This window comes from Hipposideros armiger, unplaced genomic scaffold, assembly GCF_001890085.2.
Source record: "Hipposideros armiger isolate ML-2016 unplaced genomic scaffold, ASM189008v1 scaffold_138, whole genome shotgun sequence".
Taxonomy (NCBI): domain Eukaryota; kingdom Metazoa; phylum Chordata; class Mammalia; order Chiroptera; family Hipposideridae; genus Hipposideros; species Hipposideros armiger.
Window position 1 is genome coordinate 1,782,694 of NW_017731488.1, and position 15,779 is coordinate 1,798,472.

The window sequence follows — 15,779 nt, forward strand, 5'->3', positions numbered from 1 at the left end:
TAATTAGCCTAGGAAAATGAATGTGGGCGCTGCCCTTTGTCAAAGCACCATTAAAACCCACTCTGGTCAATACCAGTGTGGTGTACAAACAAAGACAGTTTGCTCCTCTCCTGAGTGGAGAGCAAGGCCCAGCAGAAAGGAATCTTAGCAGGAGGCTCATTCATTCATTCTTGAGGCATTTCTAGGCCAGTTCTGGGCTGATCCGGAGATAGATGCACAGGTGAATGGGTCATGTTGTTCGTCCCCAAAAAGTTCACCTCCTAGAGGGCAGGATCCATGGGTAATTGTGAGATGCAGAGTGCTGGGAAGACAAAGGAAAGAGCCACTGCCTCTACCCCTGGAGCTGCACAGAGCAGGTAATACCAAGCTGGGTCTGCAAGGATGAGCTGGAGCCTCCCAGGCAGAGAAGAGCAGAATTACTCTCCGGGTAGAGGGCACAGCATGTGCAAGGTCACGGCAGTGTGACAGCCCCGGAGCGGTCACCAAGGCAGACTACAGCAAGGCTGCCCCAGCCTCCCAGGACAGGGGTGCACTGTGTCCTTGGGCCAAGTCCCTCTCTCCCTGTCCTGGTCCTCCCACTCTACTCCCCTTTGCCTTTCAGAAGGAGTTCTACAAGGATTCTCCTAACGTGTTTAGTGGAAGTTTCAGAGGGAGACTGAACGATCTGAAGGGTGGGGGATGGATTCAAGGCAATTAAGAGCAACAGATGTGCACTCTAGCGCTGAAGACTAGGAGGGTAGAGGAAGGGAGGGCATTCGGGGTAGAAGGTGCAGCCTGGGCAGAGGCTCGGTGGTACGGTATGCTGAACTGAGTGTGACCATAGCATGAAATGAAAGATGGGTAATGAGCTGCCCAGGTGGGCAGGGGCTCGATCATAAAGTGCCTTTTAGAGGGTAATTGGAGACCAGCGCCTTGGCCTTGGCGTCTGTGACGGGAGAATGGCAGACGTGGGGGCCTCTCTAACACTGCTGGGGCTGCAGCTGCTGCTTCGGCCCCTCTCCTGCAGGTGTTCGCTTTTTCCAGGGCTGTACATCCCCAGAGGAGTGGTCACTAGTTTTCTTTGATCTCTGCCTGAGACTAAGCCCGTCTGGAATGTGGTAGGGTGGAGAGGTTACCTGGCCAGGTGGCTCCTATACCTGGGGAGAGGCAGGGAGGACCCACCTGCCACCAGGGCCAAGGAAAGGCTGAGCCACTACCCCTGTGCCCACGTGGTTCCCATTCACTTTAACCCTCGGCCATCCTTACAAAGAAAAAGTTAGCCAAAAGAGACCATGAGCTAGCAGAAGTTGCCAGGCCCCACACACCTCCCTGAGACACACACCCACTGTCCACCATATCCCATCCCATCCGATCCGTGCACACTCAAGTTTTTAATGGAGTGGTGACCAGCATGTGTGCCATTTTATATCTTGCTTTTTTGCTTGATAGGATCTGGTAGCCTCTTTCCCTGCCTTCCCCAGGTGGGACTCTTCTTGCTGGCAAGGCAACTGGTGTAGGAAGAAAGCACCAGCCCTGTAGGCAGAAAGGCTGTGGTTCCTGCTTACTTGCTGTGTGACCTTGGACAAGTTGCTCAACCTCTCTGAGCTTCAGTTTTGTTATCTGGAAACGGAGATAATATAACCTGCTGTGCTGTAGAGTTGTTATGAGGATAAAGAATAAAATGCTCAGTTTAGTGCTTTACATGTAGGATGTACCAAGCAAGTGACCATGATTGTTATGGGACCTAGTGGACCCCGCTCAGATCACTGCCTAGTGGACTAGCTGGGTGACCTTGGGCACCAGTCATTTAACCTATGAGCCTCAGTGTCCTCCCCAGTGAGATGGGGGTGATGGCTCCCGTCGGCATGGGTGTAAGGATCAAATATGTTCATTACTGTGTGTGAAAAGACTGGGAATAGATGCTTTCAGTCGTTGGTGCTTCACAGAGCCTAGTCCAGGGTGTTGATGGTTTTTACTCGATGGTTTTTACTCTGTTGGGTGATTTGAGAGTTCCTCAAAGCCCCAGCTAGAGCCAGTGAGAGGGGCAGTGGGCAAAAGTGAGGGAGTACGGGAAGTAGAGAGGCCAGTGTCTGCACCCGCCTGCCTGAGAAAGGAGCAACAGGACCATGTGCACAGGATGAGGTGGCCTGCCCCTGACTCCAGGCCATGGGAGAGGAAACACCCTCGGCAAAAGCACATGTAATGACCAGGGTCCTGTTCAAGTTGTCCATGGCCAGATCCAGCTCAGCACATCACATGTTGCTCAGGCCTGCCTCCTCTCTTCCCACGGGGCCACAGCCTCAGTCCTGGGCTGAGAGTGCCATCCTGAGCCCCAGCTTCCGTGACTGGTTGGCAGAACTCTCAACCACACAAGCTTCTCAAACCTCCAAAGGAAGTGAGCATGTGCCCTGAGCACAGAGCCTGGCAGGACGGCACAGGAGCAAGAGCATGCGGGGGCTCTGCAGAGGCCTGACAAGGTTTTGATAACAGTGTCTGCCTGACATGTCTGAAAAATCAGGCGTGCATCTTCCTGGCAGGGCATGTAATTTCCTGTTAATGAGTTGTGAGAGGCTGGAACAAGTGATCAGGGAGGCTGGGCTGACTGCTTCCCAGGGGAGCCACTAGGAGAAGGAAGCCAGGCCCGGGCCCCCTCCCCCAGGGGCTCAGCGATATGGAAAGCATCTCTGCCCAGGGGTGGGACTAAAACCTGGAGTCAGGGTCTCTAGTCTGAGACAGGATTGGCTAATGAATCTTGATCCCTTGCTTCTCCAAGCCCTCAGCCACACTCCCTCTGCCTGAGCAAGGGCTGTGCAAAGTCCCCTTCTCCTTCAGACAGAAACAAATAGCACCAGCAATGAATGGCATCTCTGTAGTACTTCCCTGCTTGCAAAGCATCCCTCACATTTGTCATTTTCATCTTCATAGCAATCTGCATTAGAGAAGCTGAGACTCAGAGACGTGAAATAACACGCCCAAGTCGTTCCATTTAGTGGGTGTATTTAAGGTAATGCTAGCTGCTATAACAGATAATCCCAGAGATCTTAGTGGATTGAGACAACAGAGTTTTTTCTTGCTCATGTGAAGTCAGCTTGATAGGAGCGGGAGGGAGTCTGCTCCTCACGGTCACTCGGGGACCCAGGGTTGTTGCCTTATAGCTTTATCCTTGCCCACACCAACCCCTGACCTAACGAGGTCACGAGAAAGTATCTCGAAACGCTGAAACCCGATAAAATGATATCGGTAAAGCTTCCCCAAGGGAGTGTCTCGAAGCGCTGCGACCCGGCGGAATGATGTCGGTTATCTCCCTTACTTCACGGCCGCGGCAATAGCTGCACCATCCTGGGGGTTGTGTGTGTGGACGTATGAAGGCACAGCATGTGTTGGAATACAGTGGGGCTGGTTGATGGAAATTAGCCATAAGACACTTATCACACGGACTTTAAAAAAACAAGTTTCACTTCTTTGAAGTTTCTTAATAAAAGCTACACATTGGCGCAATTCGGGGCTCAGTTCCAGAGAGAGAACTACAGCCCCCTGGCCTTGCTTTAACTCTATCTTTGTCTCTTGTGTTTCTTTAACCCTTCGCCACCCCTCTAGTTCCCCCCTGCCCATGCTGCGCAAGACGCAGCACAGGGTGACAGAGGCTCCATCATCTTCAGATTGTGACTCCTGAGGTCGCCTCAGCCTTGGAGGACCCCACGGCTGGTGCTGATGGAGCCAGCCTCAGGTGGTATGTGTAATTTACACCCACATTCCATTGGCCAGACCTAAACGCGAAGGGGGGTGAAATGCAGTTCCTGACTGGGCAGCAGTTTCCCCATAACAGCTCTGCCCTAAGGAAGGGGAGCATGGTCTTTACTGGCCATAGTAGAGGGTGTTTTCCTCAAACAAAGGCTGGGGACCCTGGATCAGAATTCGGTGGAGGCAGGGGTGGTCACTTAGAAGTCAACAAGTGCCCTACATGGACTGAGACCTGGAAGAAGACACAGGATGTCCCTGACCCTTTGAGGAGCCTGGGTTGCACACTGTCCCAGCTCTCTCTACGGCCTCCCCTTTACGCCTCACATCGCTTCTAATCTTGGCCCTGATGACATACCATGGCTGCTCATTGCCCTCTCAGGAAATTCCAAACTCCCTAGCCTGGCATTCACAGAACTTCACAGGAGGACTCCAGCCTAGCTTGCAGTGTTCCGTCCCTCATCTCCCTTCCCACATACCCTGTGCTCCTCCCTTACTAATGTCTCACCACAGGGCCTTTGCACGTGCTGTGCCCTCTGCCCAGAATGTCCTCCAGCTCTCCCCACTGCAGACTCTTTCTCGTCCTTCCTGATCCAAATCAAAGGTCATCTACGAGGCCTCCTTCAGCAGAATTAGCTACTTAGCCAGTATTGACTGAGAGCTTGCAATGTACCAGGTACTGCACAAAAGGCTTTGTAAGAATGAGCTCATTCATACCTACGAGACAGGCATCCCAGTTTATAGGTGAGTCTCTGAGAGATACAGGAACTTGTGAAGTCACATAGCTAGTGAGTGGCAAAGACAGACTCCAAACTCAGGCCTGAACGCTCCCAGCTGAGACTTAACCACTGGTAAACTTCTCCCTTTTATCAGCACCTGTCCCAATACAGCATCATTATTCATTTACTTAATGGTTTGCTATGAATTTGCTGTCTTACTGGGAAAGCAGCTGCAGACTCCTCAAGGGCAGAAGTCACAGCTGAGCCATTCTGGAATCTTCCTTAGCACTGTCCCCACCACCACCACTCCAAGGCCTAGGTGGCGATTTTCTCTCAAATAAATCCCTTGCCCTCCTGAGAACCAGAAATTCCTCAGATTATTGTCTGTCATAATCCCCTCTCTGCTTGCCTGTCAGTTTTTGAAAGTTAATCTGAAACCATTTGAAAATGATCTGAGAGACATAGCCTGGCCTTCTCTGTGCATGATTAAGTACAATGGCTTTTTAATGATTTGAATGGTGCCTTCCACGGATTGACAAAAATGGATTACCATAAATTTCTGAACACTGCACCGCCAAAATCAGATTTTTTTTTTTCATTTTCTCAGTTATCCTGACAAACCTTTGCTTAGCTGACAAATACTTGGGACTTCAGTGGTTCAGTCATATGAGGACGGCGCCTCCTGAGTTCCGAGAACTGCTCTCGCTGGGAAAACCTTGAAAAAGCTCCTGGGATTCGATCTTCAGGAAATTGAACTGTGTGTTTTCTCCGAAGCAGAGGGAGCTGTCTCCTGGGCTGTGGCGCGTTCGCTGCATTTGTGAATTACTTTGGCCCTGAGATCTAAAACAGGCAGTTCTCACCCAGGAAGCATGCTCAGAGCAGTCCCACCAAGGGGAGGAGTGGGTGGGAGGCCTCTCCCCTCTCAGCCCATGCTCAGACCCTTCCACCTCCTGCTCCCTGTTCCTGCCAGACTCTGTGCCTCATCCAAGCCACCCACTCCTTCAAGGGGGGTATTGTTTGTCCCTTTCGACAGATGCAGACTCACGGCTCAGAGAGGTTAAGGAACTTGGTTGTGGCCACACAGCTGGTAATATGAAAGCCAAGGCTTGAACATTTTGACCAGAACCACTCTCACGGATACCTCTAAAAAAATCAAATTAAATTGAATAAAAGGTGGCTCACGGGCACACCCTGCAGCTCATTTACATTTAAAGGGGGAAAAAACCCGTTACCGTCACCTTCTAGTGCCCATCTCTCTAGTAATATGTATTATCTGACATTATCCCTATTTCACAGGTGAGGATATTGAGACTCACATGGGTGAAATAGCTAACCAGAGGTCACAGCTAGGACTAGCCAAGGTAGGATTTCATTCTATGCCTACCAGACTACAGAATAACATCCTACCCTGTCCTCTGTAGGAAGTAAAAATCTGTCCCAGGACACCCCATTCCTCAGTTTCCCATCTGTAAAACAGGGACACAAATTGAGCCCTTGTAGGGTTGTGGGGAGGCTTAAAAGAGGTGCTGCCTGTGGGGCACTCGGCAGCACTGTGCCTGCCACCGCAATGCTGACATCTGTCGCTGTCACTCTGCTGAGGCCTGCCATGGCATGGCTGCTGTGCGAGCGCTTACACATCCTGTGTGCTCTTTAACCCTGAGGATCACTCTGCAAGGTAGAGGTATTGTTGCTTCCATTGTACAGGTAAGGAAACTGAGGCACCTAGGAAGTGTGGCTCCAGGGCTTGGCCCTGTCTGCTGGCCCATTTCCTGGAGCTCAGCCATTCCAGTGACTGGAAGGACCCTCCGCTGGGGCTCAGCTCTATACCAGGCTCTCCCAGCACTGCCTCTGTCATCTCTTTATGTTTTGGGGGGTGAATAGGGCCTCTTTGATTGCCTTTCTTTTCTCCTTTCCAGTAATCATCATTCATCCTGTTTCAGAGCCTCACATCTGTGCCTCTTGGCTCTGGCCCACAAGCTGTGTTTGCCACAATGCATGTGTAGCTCTGTACGGCCACAATGTATATCTAAGATGGCATTGTGACCCTGTGTCTGTGGGCCTGGGCCTCCCTGGTGCCATCAGAGGACGGCTGGAGGCCCCCCTGATGCGCCTGAGGTGAAGCAACTGGCTATGTTGCCCTGTGCTCTGGGTGAATTCTTCTTGTTTCTGGACAGGTCAACAGCTGCCCCCCAGCTGGAGATGCCCTCCAGCTGCCTTCAAGGGGTCTCAAAGCACAGGCACAGATGCTCCCTGCCTCCCTTCTTCTCTTCATAAGTGACTGGTGGGCACTCACCAACCCAGATCAATAACTCCTTGAATGACTCCACATGGGGTCTTCACACAGCAGCCAGAGGGTCATTTTAAAACAGCAGCCAGAGCAGTTTCTAAGCCTGGCCCCACCCCCTCACCTCCCACTCTGTTCCCCCTTTCTCACCACCGGTGGCCTCCTCTCTGCTCCACAAACATGTCAAGACTTCCCCACCTCGGGCTGTTCTATTCGCTGTGCAGTCGACCTGACGTGCCCCTACCCCTTCTCTTCCCTCCTGTGCTTCCTTCAGGCCTCAGCTCAAACACCGTCCCCCTTCTGGCCACGACTACTGCTCTCTTTTCCTTTATCACACACGTGACTTGGTAACTAGATGTCATCTGTGTGACACCTGGTTGGTGTCTTTCTCCCCCACCGGACCTGCGGCTCTTTGAGACTGTCCTTTCCCCACTGTGCTCCAGCACCACACTCAAAAATATGTTTTGGGGTGAATGAATACACCTTGAGCAAATGACTTAATTCCTTGAAGCCTCAGTCTTCATCTGTAAAAGAAGGACATTAACAGAATTACCACGAGGTTTAAAAAACAAGATGTGTGTGAAACATGTAGCACAGTGTCTGGCACAAAGCAGTGCTCCATCAGTGATAACCACGATTCTTTTTATGAACCTGTGATGGGGAAGGGGTTGGTGGCTGGCATTTAGGAGAATTCCACATCCCACAGGCAAACCTCTGTGGGGTTTCTGCCCTGGGCCAGGATCTCGGAGCATCGTGGGATTGGTCTCTAGTCCCCCAGCACCTCACATCACGTAGGGAGGCCTCCGGCGAGGGGCACTGGCTCCCAGGGGGGCCTCCTCATCCAGTGTGAGGCAGTGGGAGGAAGGCAGCCAACCCTTCATTCAGCAGATCCCAGTGACACTGGGACTGTGCAGGGCCTGTGCCAGCTTAGAGTAGCCAGGCTTAGCTTCAGGCCTGAAGACACTCGCTGGCTGGGGATGGACTTGAGAAAAGGACACAGCGACCCAGATTACTATAATGAAAGCTGCAATTATTTTAATAAAAGAGTTCAGAGGAAGAGGACCTCAGGTCCAGGTGGGGGAATCAGGGGTGTCTTCATGGAAGAAGCAGCATTTTCTCTAGGACTTAAAATAGACGTGTGAACTGGGACGTGTGTGGGGACACTTAGAGTTAGAGGGGGGCATTCGAAGCAGAGGGAGCAGCTTGAGTAAGTGGCTAGAAAGAGTGGACCACATAGAATCAGTAGTCTAGCTAGAATACGGAAAATATGAAAAGACTTAGTTAGAAATAGGACTGGAAGGGCATCATATCAGTCAGCTGTTCCCAAAGTAATGCCGTGTAACAAATTACTCCACAATGACTGGAGGCAGCAGCAAACATTTTCTTGTTCATGTGGCTGCAGAGAAGCTGGACTTTGGTTTCTCTAGACTCAGCTCAGCTGGGTCCAGGTCTGTTCCACCGATCTCTCCTTCTTCTTGGACCCATGGCCATCTGAGACTTGTTCTTCTCATGGTGAAATGCAGGAGCACAGGAAGGCAAGCTCAACCATGCAAGCCTGTTTCAAACCTGTTCAGCTCATGTTCACTAACACCATTGGCCAGTCTCACGGCCAACGCTGAAGTCAAGGGCAGAGTTTAATTCCCCATCCACCACAAGGCCAAAGCAAGTTACATGGACAAGACCAAGATGGATGGGACAGGGACGTTTACCTCTCCCAGGGAGGTAGAGGGAGGGTACCGAGCAATCAATCTGATTTACAGGTAAAAGCCAGAGTATGGAGGGACTGAGAGCAGCAGTTGGGTTTTAGTGTCTCTCGGGGTGAGCAGCTAAGGGCTCCAGCTTTTGCCCTTCTCCCCACTGAGACAAGAAGTGTGTTTAACATGCCACAGTTGCCTGCCCAGCTTGGACCTGCCTTCCTGAGGGCTCATGCCTCCTGCCTGCCTGGCACAAAGGCCATCTCATCCTTTCCTGCTGGGCCTGGGATGTGCAAGAGTTCCTAGCTTTGCCAGCCTGGTGTGGCTTCTTCTGCTAGAACGAAGCCTTCTGATAACAGCCCCATGCATTGAGCACCTACTGGATGCTGGGTATATCAAATTCTCTTGTATTGAGTGCCTGCAAAATGCCCTTTGTATTCATTTGTCTGAACTGGCCACACCATTCTAACAGGGAGACCTCATTGTCCCACTTTTCTGAGTCCCAGAGTATCAAGTCCATGTCCCAAGATCACTCAGCTGGGAGGGGATGAAGCTGGTATTAGAACCAAGCCTACATGGTGGCGTGGTCTGGATGGTGATATTTGATTCCAGCTCTGCCCTGAGCTGCTGAGCCTCTGCGTGACTTTGGAGACATCACTGCAGCATCCTGGACTCCAATTTCCCCATCTGCCTTTTCTCCTCTCAGAGATGTTCCGAGATAAAAGCAGTTCAGAGCTTGATCCACAGCACTGTCAGAGGGAGGGAGTTTTTAAATACAAGCTTCCAGGTCAGACAGCACCCTCAGCTCTTATTTAAAAACAAACAAAGAAAACATTAACATTTTAAGAACACACCCTGTTTTCCAGTGGAGCCCTGTCCAGTAGACCGCTTCAGTGACCATATCCAGCCACGCATCACAGTGAACCTCACCCAGCGATCGGCCACGGCAAGCATTCTGCAGCTAGCCACGGCAGCAGAGCATGGTCTGGGTCTGGGAAGGGTAGAGGGCACCTTTAGTTCCACCAGGGCCCTGATGTCTGCGGCTGCCCACCGTGTCCCTGCAACAGTGTTTTCCTTGGATAGCTGGCCACTGCTGTGTGTGATGTGTTTTCTCCGAGGCTAAGAGGCCTTGTAAAGTGTTTGGAGACCCCTAGGAAAGTGCTCTGGGTGTTGCCACTAGCCGTTCATTCATTCAACGGCAGTTTGTTCCCACCTTCTCTGTGCATGGCCTGGGGATGGATGCTGGGCCCACTGGGAAGAGTCAGGTCTAGCCACCGCCCGCTGGGCCTCACAGGCACGTAAGCACAGATGTATGATGTAAAGGCGGGCAGCGCTGCGACAGAGGCACCTGCAGCAGAGCAGGGCGGGCTTACAATGGAGGGGGTGGTCAGGTCTGCTTGGCGGCTCCGGGGCGCCTTGAGAGAAGACTCAATGTTCAGCCAAGATCAGAACGATGAGTAGGTGTTTCCCAAGCCACCTCGGAAAAGGAAGACATCCCGGCATAGGGAACTGCTGCGTCAGCAGACACCCCAGGGCTTTTGTGGAGCTGCGAGTGGTCTGGTGTGGGTAGAACCTCACGTGTAGAAAGAGCTGTGGAGAGGTGAGGCCTAAGAGGCTGCTGAGGCCTGGACCACAGGCACCTTGCACGCTGCGCCCAGGACTTTGAATTTGGAGAACAGCGGGCATGAACAGCTTTTTAAAAGGGCGATGACATGGTCAAATCTGATCATCTTTTATTAATCAGCCTCTATTAAGAGCATTCTGTGGGTTCCAGGAACAGTTCCTTAAAAAATACCTTTAGTCCTTTCAGAGGCTTTAAGAAATCTTTGCCTGGAAACAGCCTCCAAGCACAACTTTATGTGACCCAGGAAACAGCCATTGTAGGAAAATATTCCTACTAGAAGAAAAACAACTACAAAAATAGCCAGACCTGACGGAAACGGAGATGTCCTAATTCCTACAAGATTTCATGAGGCTGGAAGACCTCGCCATACAAGATGATGTGGTTTTAAACAATGTCCTTTGGGGTTAGTGGGGATATCACTTTAATTAATCTTCCTAGAAACCCACGTGGCAGAACAGTCCCATTGCTACTGCTGCATAACAAATTACTCCGAAACATAGTGGCTCAGAAGAATTATTTTATTATGCTCACAGATTCAGCAAGTCCAGAATTCAAAAAGGGCACAACGGGAACAGCTTATCTCTCTACCACCGTGTATGGGCCCTCATCTTGGCAGGCCGGAAGGCTGAGGGTGACTTGACAGCTGGAACCACCTGGAAGCTTTTTCATTCACATATCTGGAATTGATGCCGGCTATTGGCTGGGAGCTCAGCTGGGCCGTCAGTCAGAAAACACATCCATGGCCTCTGCATGTGTTCGCTCCTTGTGGGCTACACCGTGGGCTCGTCCCAGGATGGTGACTGGTTCCAAGAGCCAACATTCTAAGAGACAGGAAGCAGAAACTGCCAGTTTCTTAAGCTCTGGGCCTGGAAAGTAGCACATGGCCCTTCTGCCTTCTAGGGAGTCACAAAGGTCTACCCAGGTTCAAGGAGAAGGAACCCTGGGAGGAGGTCCTCTTGTGGGATGGGATATATGTACCAGCATTTTTGGGAAATACAACCTGCCACACAGCCACACTGGTTTCTTTGGAAGCTGAGAAAAACATTTGCGTTGTTTCTTTACCGATGAAGAAATCTCTGTGGATTATACCATCAAATTAAATGCAACCATTAGTGTTTGGCTCTGGGGATATTGCAGTAATAGGCTATGCCTTGGGTGATTTTTTTCCTTCTAAATGTTCTTCCTGGAGTTTATATTGCCCAGCCTGACCCATTTCTCTTTGCTAATATAACATCACATAAAAACCTCGTCGTCATTAATATGGCAGAGTCAGGAGGGGGATGCAAGCCGAGGTCCATCAGGGCAGGGTGGTTCTGGCCAGGCCACCCCCCGGAAGGAGGTTACAGGAGCTGGGGTCCGGTCCTTGTTGTGACTGACACACGCATGACAAATAGCTCCACACAGGGCAGTGGGGCAGAGTAGATCGTGAAGCTGCCCTGGACCTGGTCACCGCAGATGCCCGCGCACTGGGCTCAGTTTGTTCAACCAACATGATTACCTTTAATGCCTCTGGGAGCCAGACTGCAGCCAGCCATGTTGAGAGATGTGAGTGAGCCACAGCCACCTTGAAGCCTCCTCCAGGGAGAGGGGACCCTTTATTCCCAAATACTCATTGGATACCTGTGATGGGCTGGAAAGTGTTCTTGCAGAGGAGGACAGTGAAGAAATCAGAGCTCCCCTCCGGAGCTCACGCCGTCAGGGGAGGAGAAAGGCACTGAGGAAATAGCAGGGCAAGGAAGAGCGAGGGGCGTGCTATTTCAGCGGAACAAATACAGGTCCAGGCCTAAGCGGGGAGCAGGCTTGGAGGGCTCTAAGAGCAGCAAGTGGCTGGAGTAGAGGGCGAGGGCTGGGCAGGGGGAGAGGAAGCCAGGGCCAGACCACCAGCCTTGAGTCCGGTGGGACCATGGGAGGGTTTTGAGCAGAGGAGTGGCATGACATGACTTGCATTTTTATAGGTGGTAGCCCCAGGAGGTGAGAAGTGGGCGGAGTCTAGAAATCTGGAGCCACCAGATTTGCAGGGGACCAGCCATGGAAGCCAGGCAAGGGTTTGGGGCCACAGCTCTTGGGAGGAGGGTGTCGGCAGTAAGCGAGGTGGGAAGACTGAGGGAGGAACAGGTTTGGAAGGAGGAGCAGGATTTGCCTTCAGGCAAGTTGAACGTGAGCTGCCCGTGGAGCACCACGTGGAAATGTGAGTGGGGAGCTGTTGGATGGTGAGTCTGGCTGGGTTCAGGACAAGGTCCCGGCTAGAAATTGGAATCTGGGAGTCATCAGCATGTAGAGGGTATTTAAACTCTGAGGCCTCATTGAATCACTAAGGGAATGAAGGCGGACGGAGAAAAGGCACAAAGATGGAGCCCTCGGCACCCAGTCTTTAGAGGTTCGGAGATGAGGAAGAACCAGCAAAGGAGGCTGGGAAGAAGCAACCACAGGGCAAGAGGACAAGCGGCATCCTGAAGGCCAAGGGCCAGCAGACAGCAAGCATGATGCCAGGGAGAGCAAGGGCAGGCGCCGGGGCGGACCAGCCTGGCATCACGCCCTCCTGCCTTCCCACCTCACCCACTTCACCCACAGCTGTTTCTTGAGCACAGAGATGACTGATGCAGACTAGAGCCCCTGCTTTTATGGAGGGACAGGGAAAGTGAGTGAACGATTCCTTTATAGGATGATAAGAATGGGGGGGGCGCTTGTGCTGGACATGGGGGTAGACAGAGTGGCGGCATCCCGAGTGGGCCCGGAGGGCCAGGGATCAGTTCTCATGGAGGAGAGTCAGGGGAGGGTAAGACTTCATGCAGACCATGGGGTGGGTGGAGGTCTCAACGGCAAGGAGGCGTTTGGGGTGGGCTCTGGATTTCCACAGGAGAAGGTAGGATGGGAAGGCAATTCCTAGCCATTTGTAGAACTGTCACAGAAGTCCAGGCATGTGAAGGGGCCACAGGGAATGGCGAATGGCCCATTTGGGTTGGGAGCTCTGGCCTTTGGGGCTGCTTGGACACAAAGCAGGGAAGGAGTGTAAGAGAGGCAGTGGGAACCTTTGGCTTCAAGAAACTCACAGTCTAGAGCCGGCCAAGTGGCGCGTTGGTTAACAGTTGGCTTGGGATGCCAGCTCTGAGCAGCAGGGCCCTGGTTCAGATCCCACATGAGGGCCAGTGATGCTGCGCCCTCTACAGCTAAGATGGTGAACAACAGCTCAACCTGGAGCTGGGCTGCCATGAGTCACCGGCGATGGCATAGGCTGCTGTCAGTGGGCCTGGCCGGCAGCTGGCGTGAGCTTTCGTGAGCTGCCAGTGAGCCGCCGTGAGCGGCCGTCCAATGGCTGGCGAGCGACTGCCTCACTCCGGAAGAGCGCAATGATAATACCAACATGGGCCAGTGAAGCGACGTCCTCTACAACTAGACTGAAGAACAAAAGGACAGCAATTTGTCTGTTCCCCTCCCCCAATTCCCCAATAAAATCTTTTAAAAAAAGAAAAGAAAAGAAACTCACAGTCTAGTTAGAGGGTGAGACAAAACCCTACAATGCAGGGCTGGAGTGGTGGGTGCCTGAGTGGGAGGCCCAAGAAAGTGCTGTGGGAGCTCTCTGGGCAGGAGGAGGTTTGCTGGGTAGAATCAGGGAAGGCTGCCAGTGGAAGGTGGACTTTGAAAAATGTATGGGCTTTGAGTATGCCCAGATGCACGGAGGCGCTTTCTTGGCAAAGGAGACCACACACGCAAAGGTATGGAGGCAGGAGCTTGCAATGTGTTTCCAGGAAACAGAGCTTGATGGGAGATGAGATTAGCCAGGATTCTTTGGAGTCAGACCCAAAAGGTTTCGCCACCACCCCCCAGCACCCCCTTATTGCGTGGGTACTGCAAAGCCATTGCCGGTTCCTGAGCTGGGGAGGGACAGAGTGGGATCTGGTTTTAGGAAGACAGGTCAGGCAACAATTTACAGGGTGAATTGGAGGGAAAGGAAAGAGGTCCTGGAGGTAGAAAGACCCTTTTGGAGGCAGGTACACACCCAGGTCAGGTATGTTGATGGCCTCAGCAGCAGACCCATGTGATGCTTTTCTTTTAAGTTGGGCCAAGGGTTTTGCAAACTACAGCCTCGTGCCCACGCTGCCTGCAAGGCAGGGGAGAGGCCAATAGTGCAGGAGCGCCACGGGCCTGTGACCCCAGAAGACTTTGTGGAGGGGCTGCCCAGGGCCACTTGGGGGTAAGGAGTACTACGCTTCTGTTTATTAGGTAAAGCCCACATGTACCCGGCATTGTGGGTACTTTCTATTTACTGCCCAATTTAACCCTTCCTGCAGCCTTATAAGGTAGGTCCTACTGTCATCCCCCTTTTGCAGTTGAGGAACTTGAGGCTCAGAGATGTACAGTGACTTGCCCTGGGACACACCTAGTACATGATGGAGCCAGGCTTTGAACCTGCATCTCCCGGGCTAGGCCAGTGTTTCAAAGTGAGCTAAGGGACCCCAGAAATAACCAATGAGCTGATTTGTCAAGTATTTGCTCTGTGCCAGGCACGTACAGATGTCTGTATCAGATGCATTTAGGCCGGGCTTGTATATGATGCACCTATCCAGGCTCAGGAACTTGCGGTGGCTCCCCAGTATCCTGGCCCAGTGGTCTAGACTCATTTTACAGATAAGAGCTTTGACAATTGAGCATATTGGGCCAGACTGGGATTCGAACCCTAAGCTGTGTACTTGTAATGCCCTCACTGCCCACTGCCCTGGCAGGAAAGGGAGGAGGAGGGGGTCCTTTGTGAACAGCAAAGGGTTCAGAGCTGGAGCTGGGGGAGTGGGCCAACCTGGAACCTGGCCCAGGCCCGGGCCCAGTCCAAGCTGGCTGCCTGACTTTTGTGCCCCGTTGGCGCTTTGCATGTAAATCATGTGCATACTTACTGAATGGGCATATGTCTTTTCCCCTCGGGAAGCTGCCCAGGTCGGCTGCAGGTGCAGATAGAATTCAATTCAGGATAGGGCCTACTCTCGGGCCTAGCCTGGCCTCTGGGTAACCTCTGGCCTGGAATGAAAGGCTTTCCAATAAGTGCCTTGCTGGCCCACAGCCCAGCTGTGTGGTAGGTGGGTGTGAGGGTGAGAGAGCAACCGAGAGAAGGAGGCAGGAACCTGAGAGCATGGGCAGAACCTTGCCAACAAATCTCTCAGTGCGCTGCCTTCTCAGCCGGTGCCTCTGGAGCATTTGGGAGGGAGAGCTGGTCACAAGGAGCCCTGGCTGCCCTCCCTGGTCCAGCTGAGGCCCTGGGGCCTCGGGCTCAGGCTCAGCCCTGGGAAGCAGGGCCCATGGGGTGAAAACACCAGGCAGCCCAGGGCAGGAATCAGAAATCAGATACTCTGGGCTGCCTCTCCCTCGGCCTTGGAGACACACAGCTTGGACTTCTCATCAAGCCTTCCCTGCTCTGAAAGGTCTCCTGCCCAAGCGGAGGTGGGGAGGGGTCCACAGTCTGGTCTGAAATTGTGCTCATGGGGAATTGAGAGGCCACCCTTGTCGTGGAAAATACGTTACTCTTGCCCCGTGCTGGGGATCCACACCTCCCTTGGTCTAAGTCCAGTCTTCAGCCATCCCAAATCCACTCTGGGGCCTCAGCTATGAAATGAAGGGATGAGATAGCAGGATCTCGGAAATCCCTCCAGGCCCTTAAAAAATAAGGTTTGCGGGCCGGCCGAGTGGCGTGTTGGTTAAGAACTGGCTTGGGACGCCAGAGGGCCCGGTTCGGATCCCACATATGAGGGCCAGTG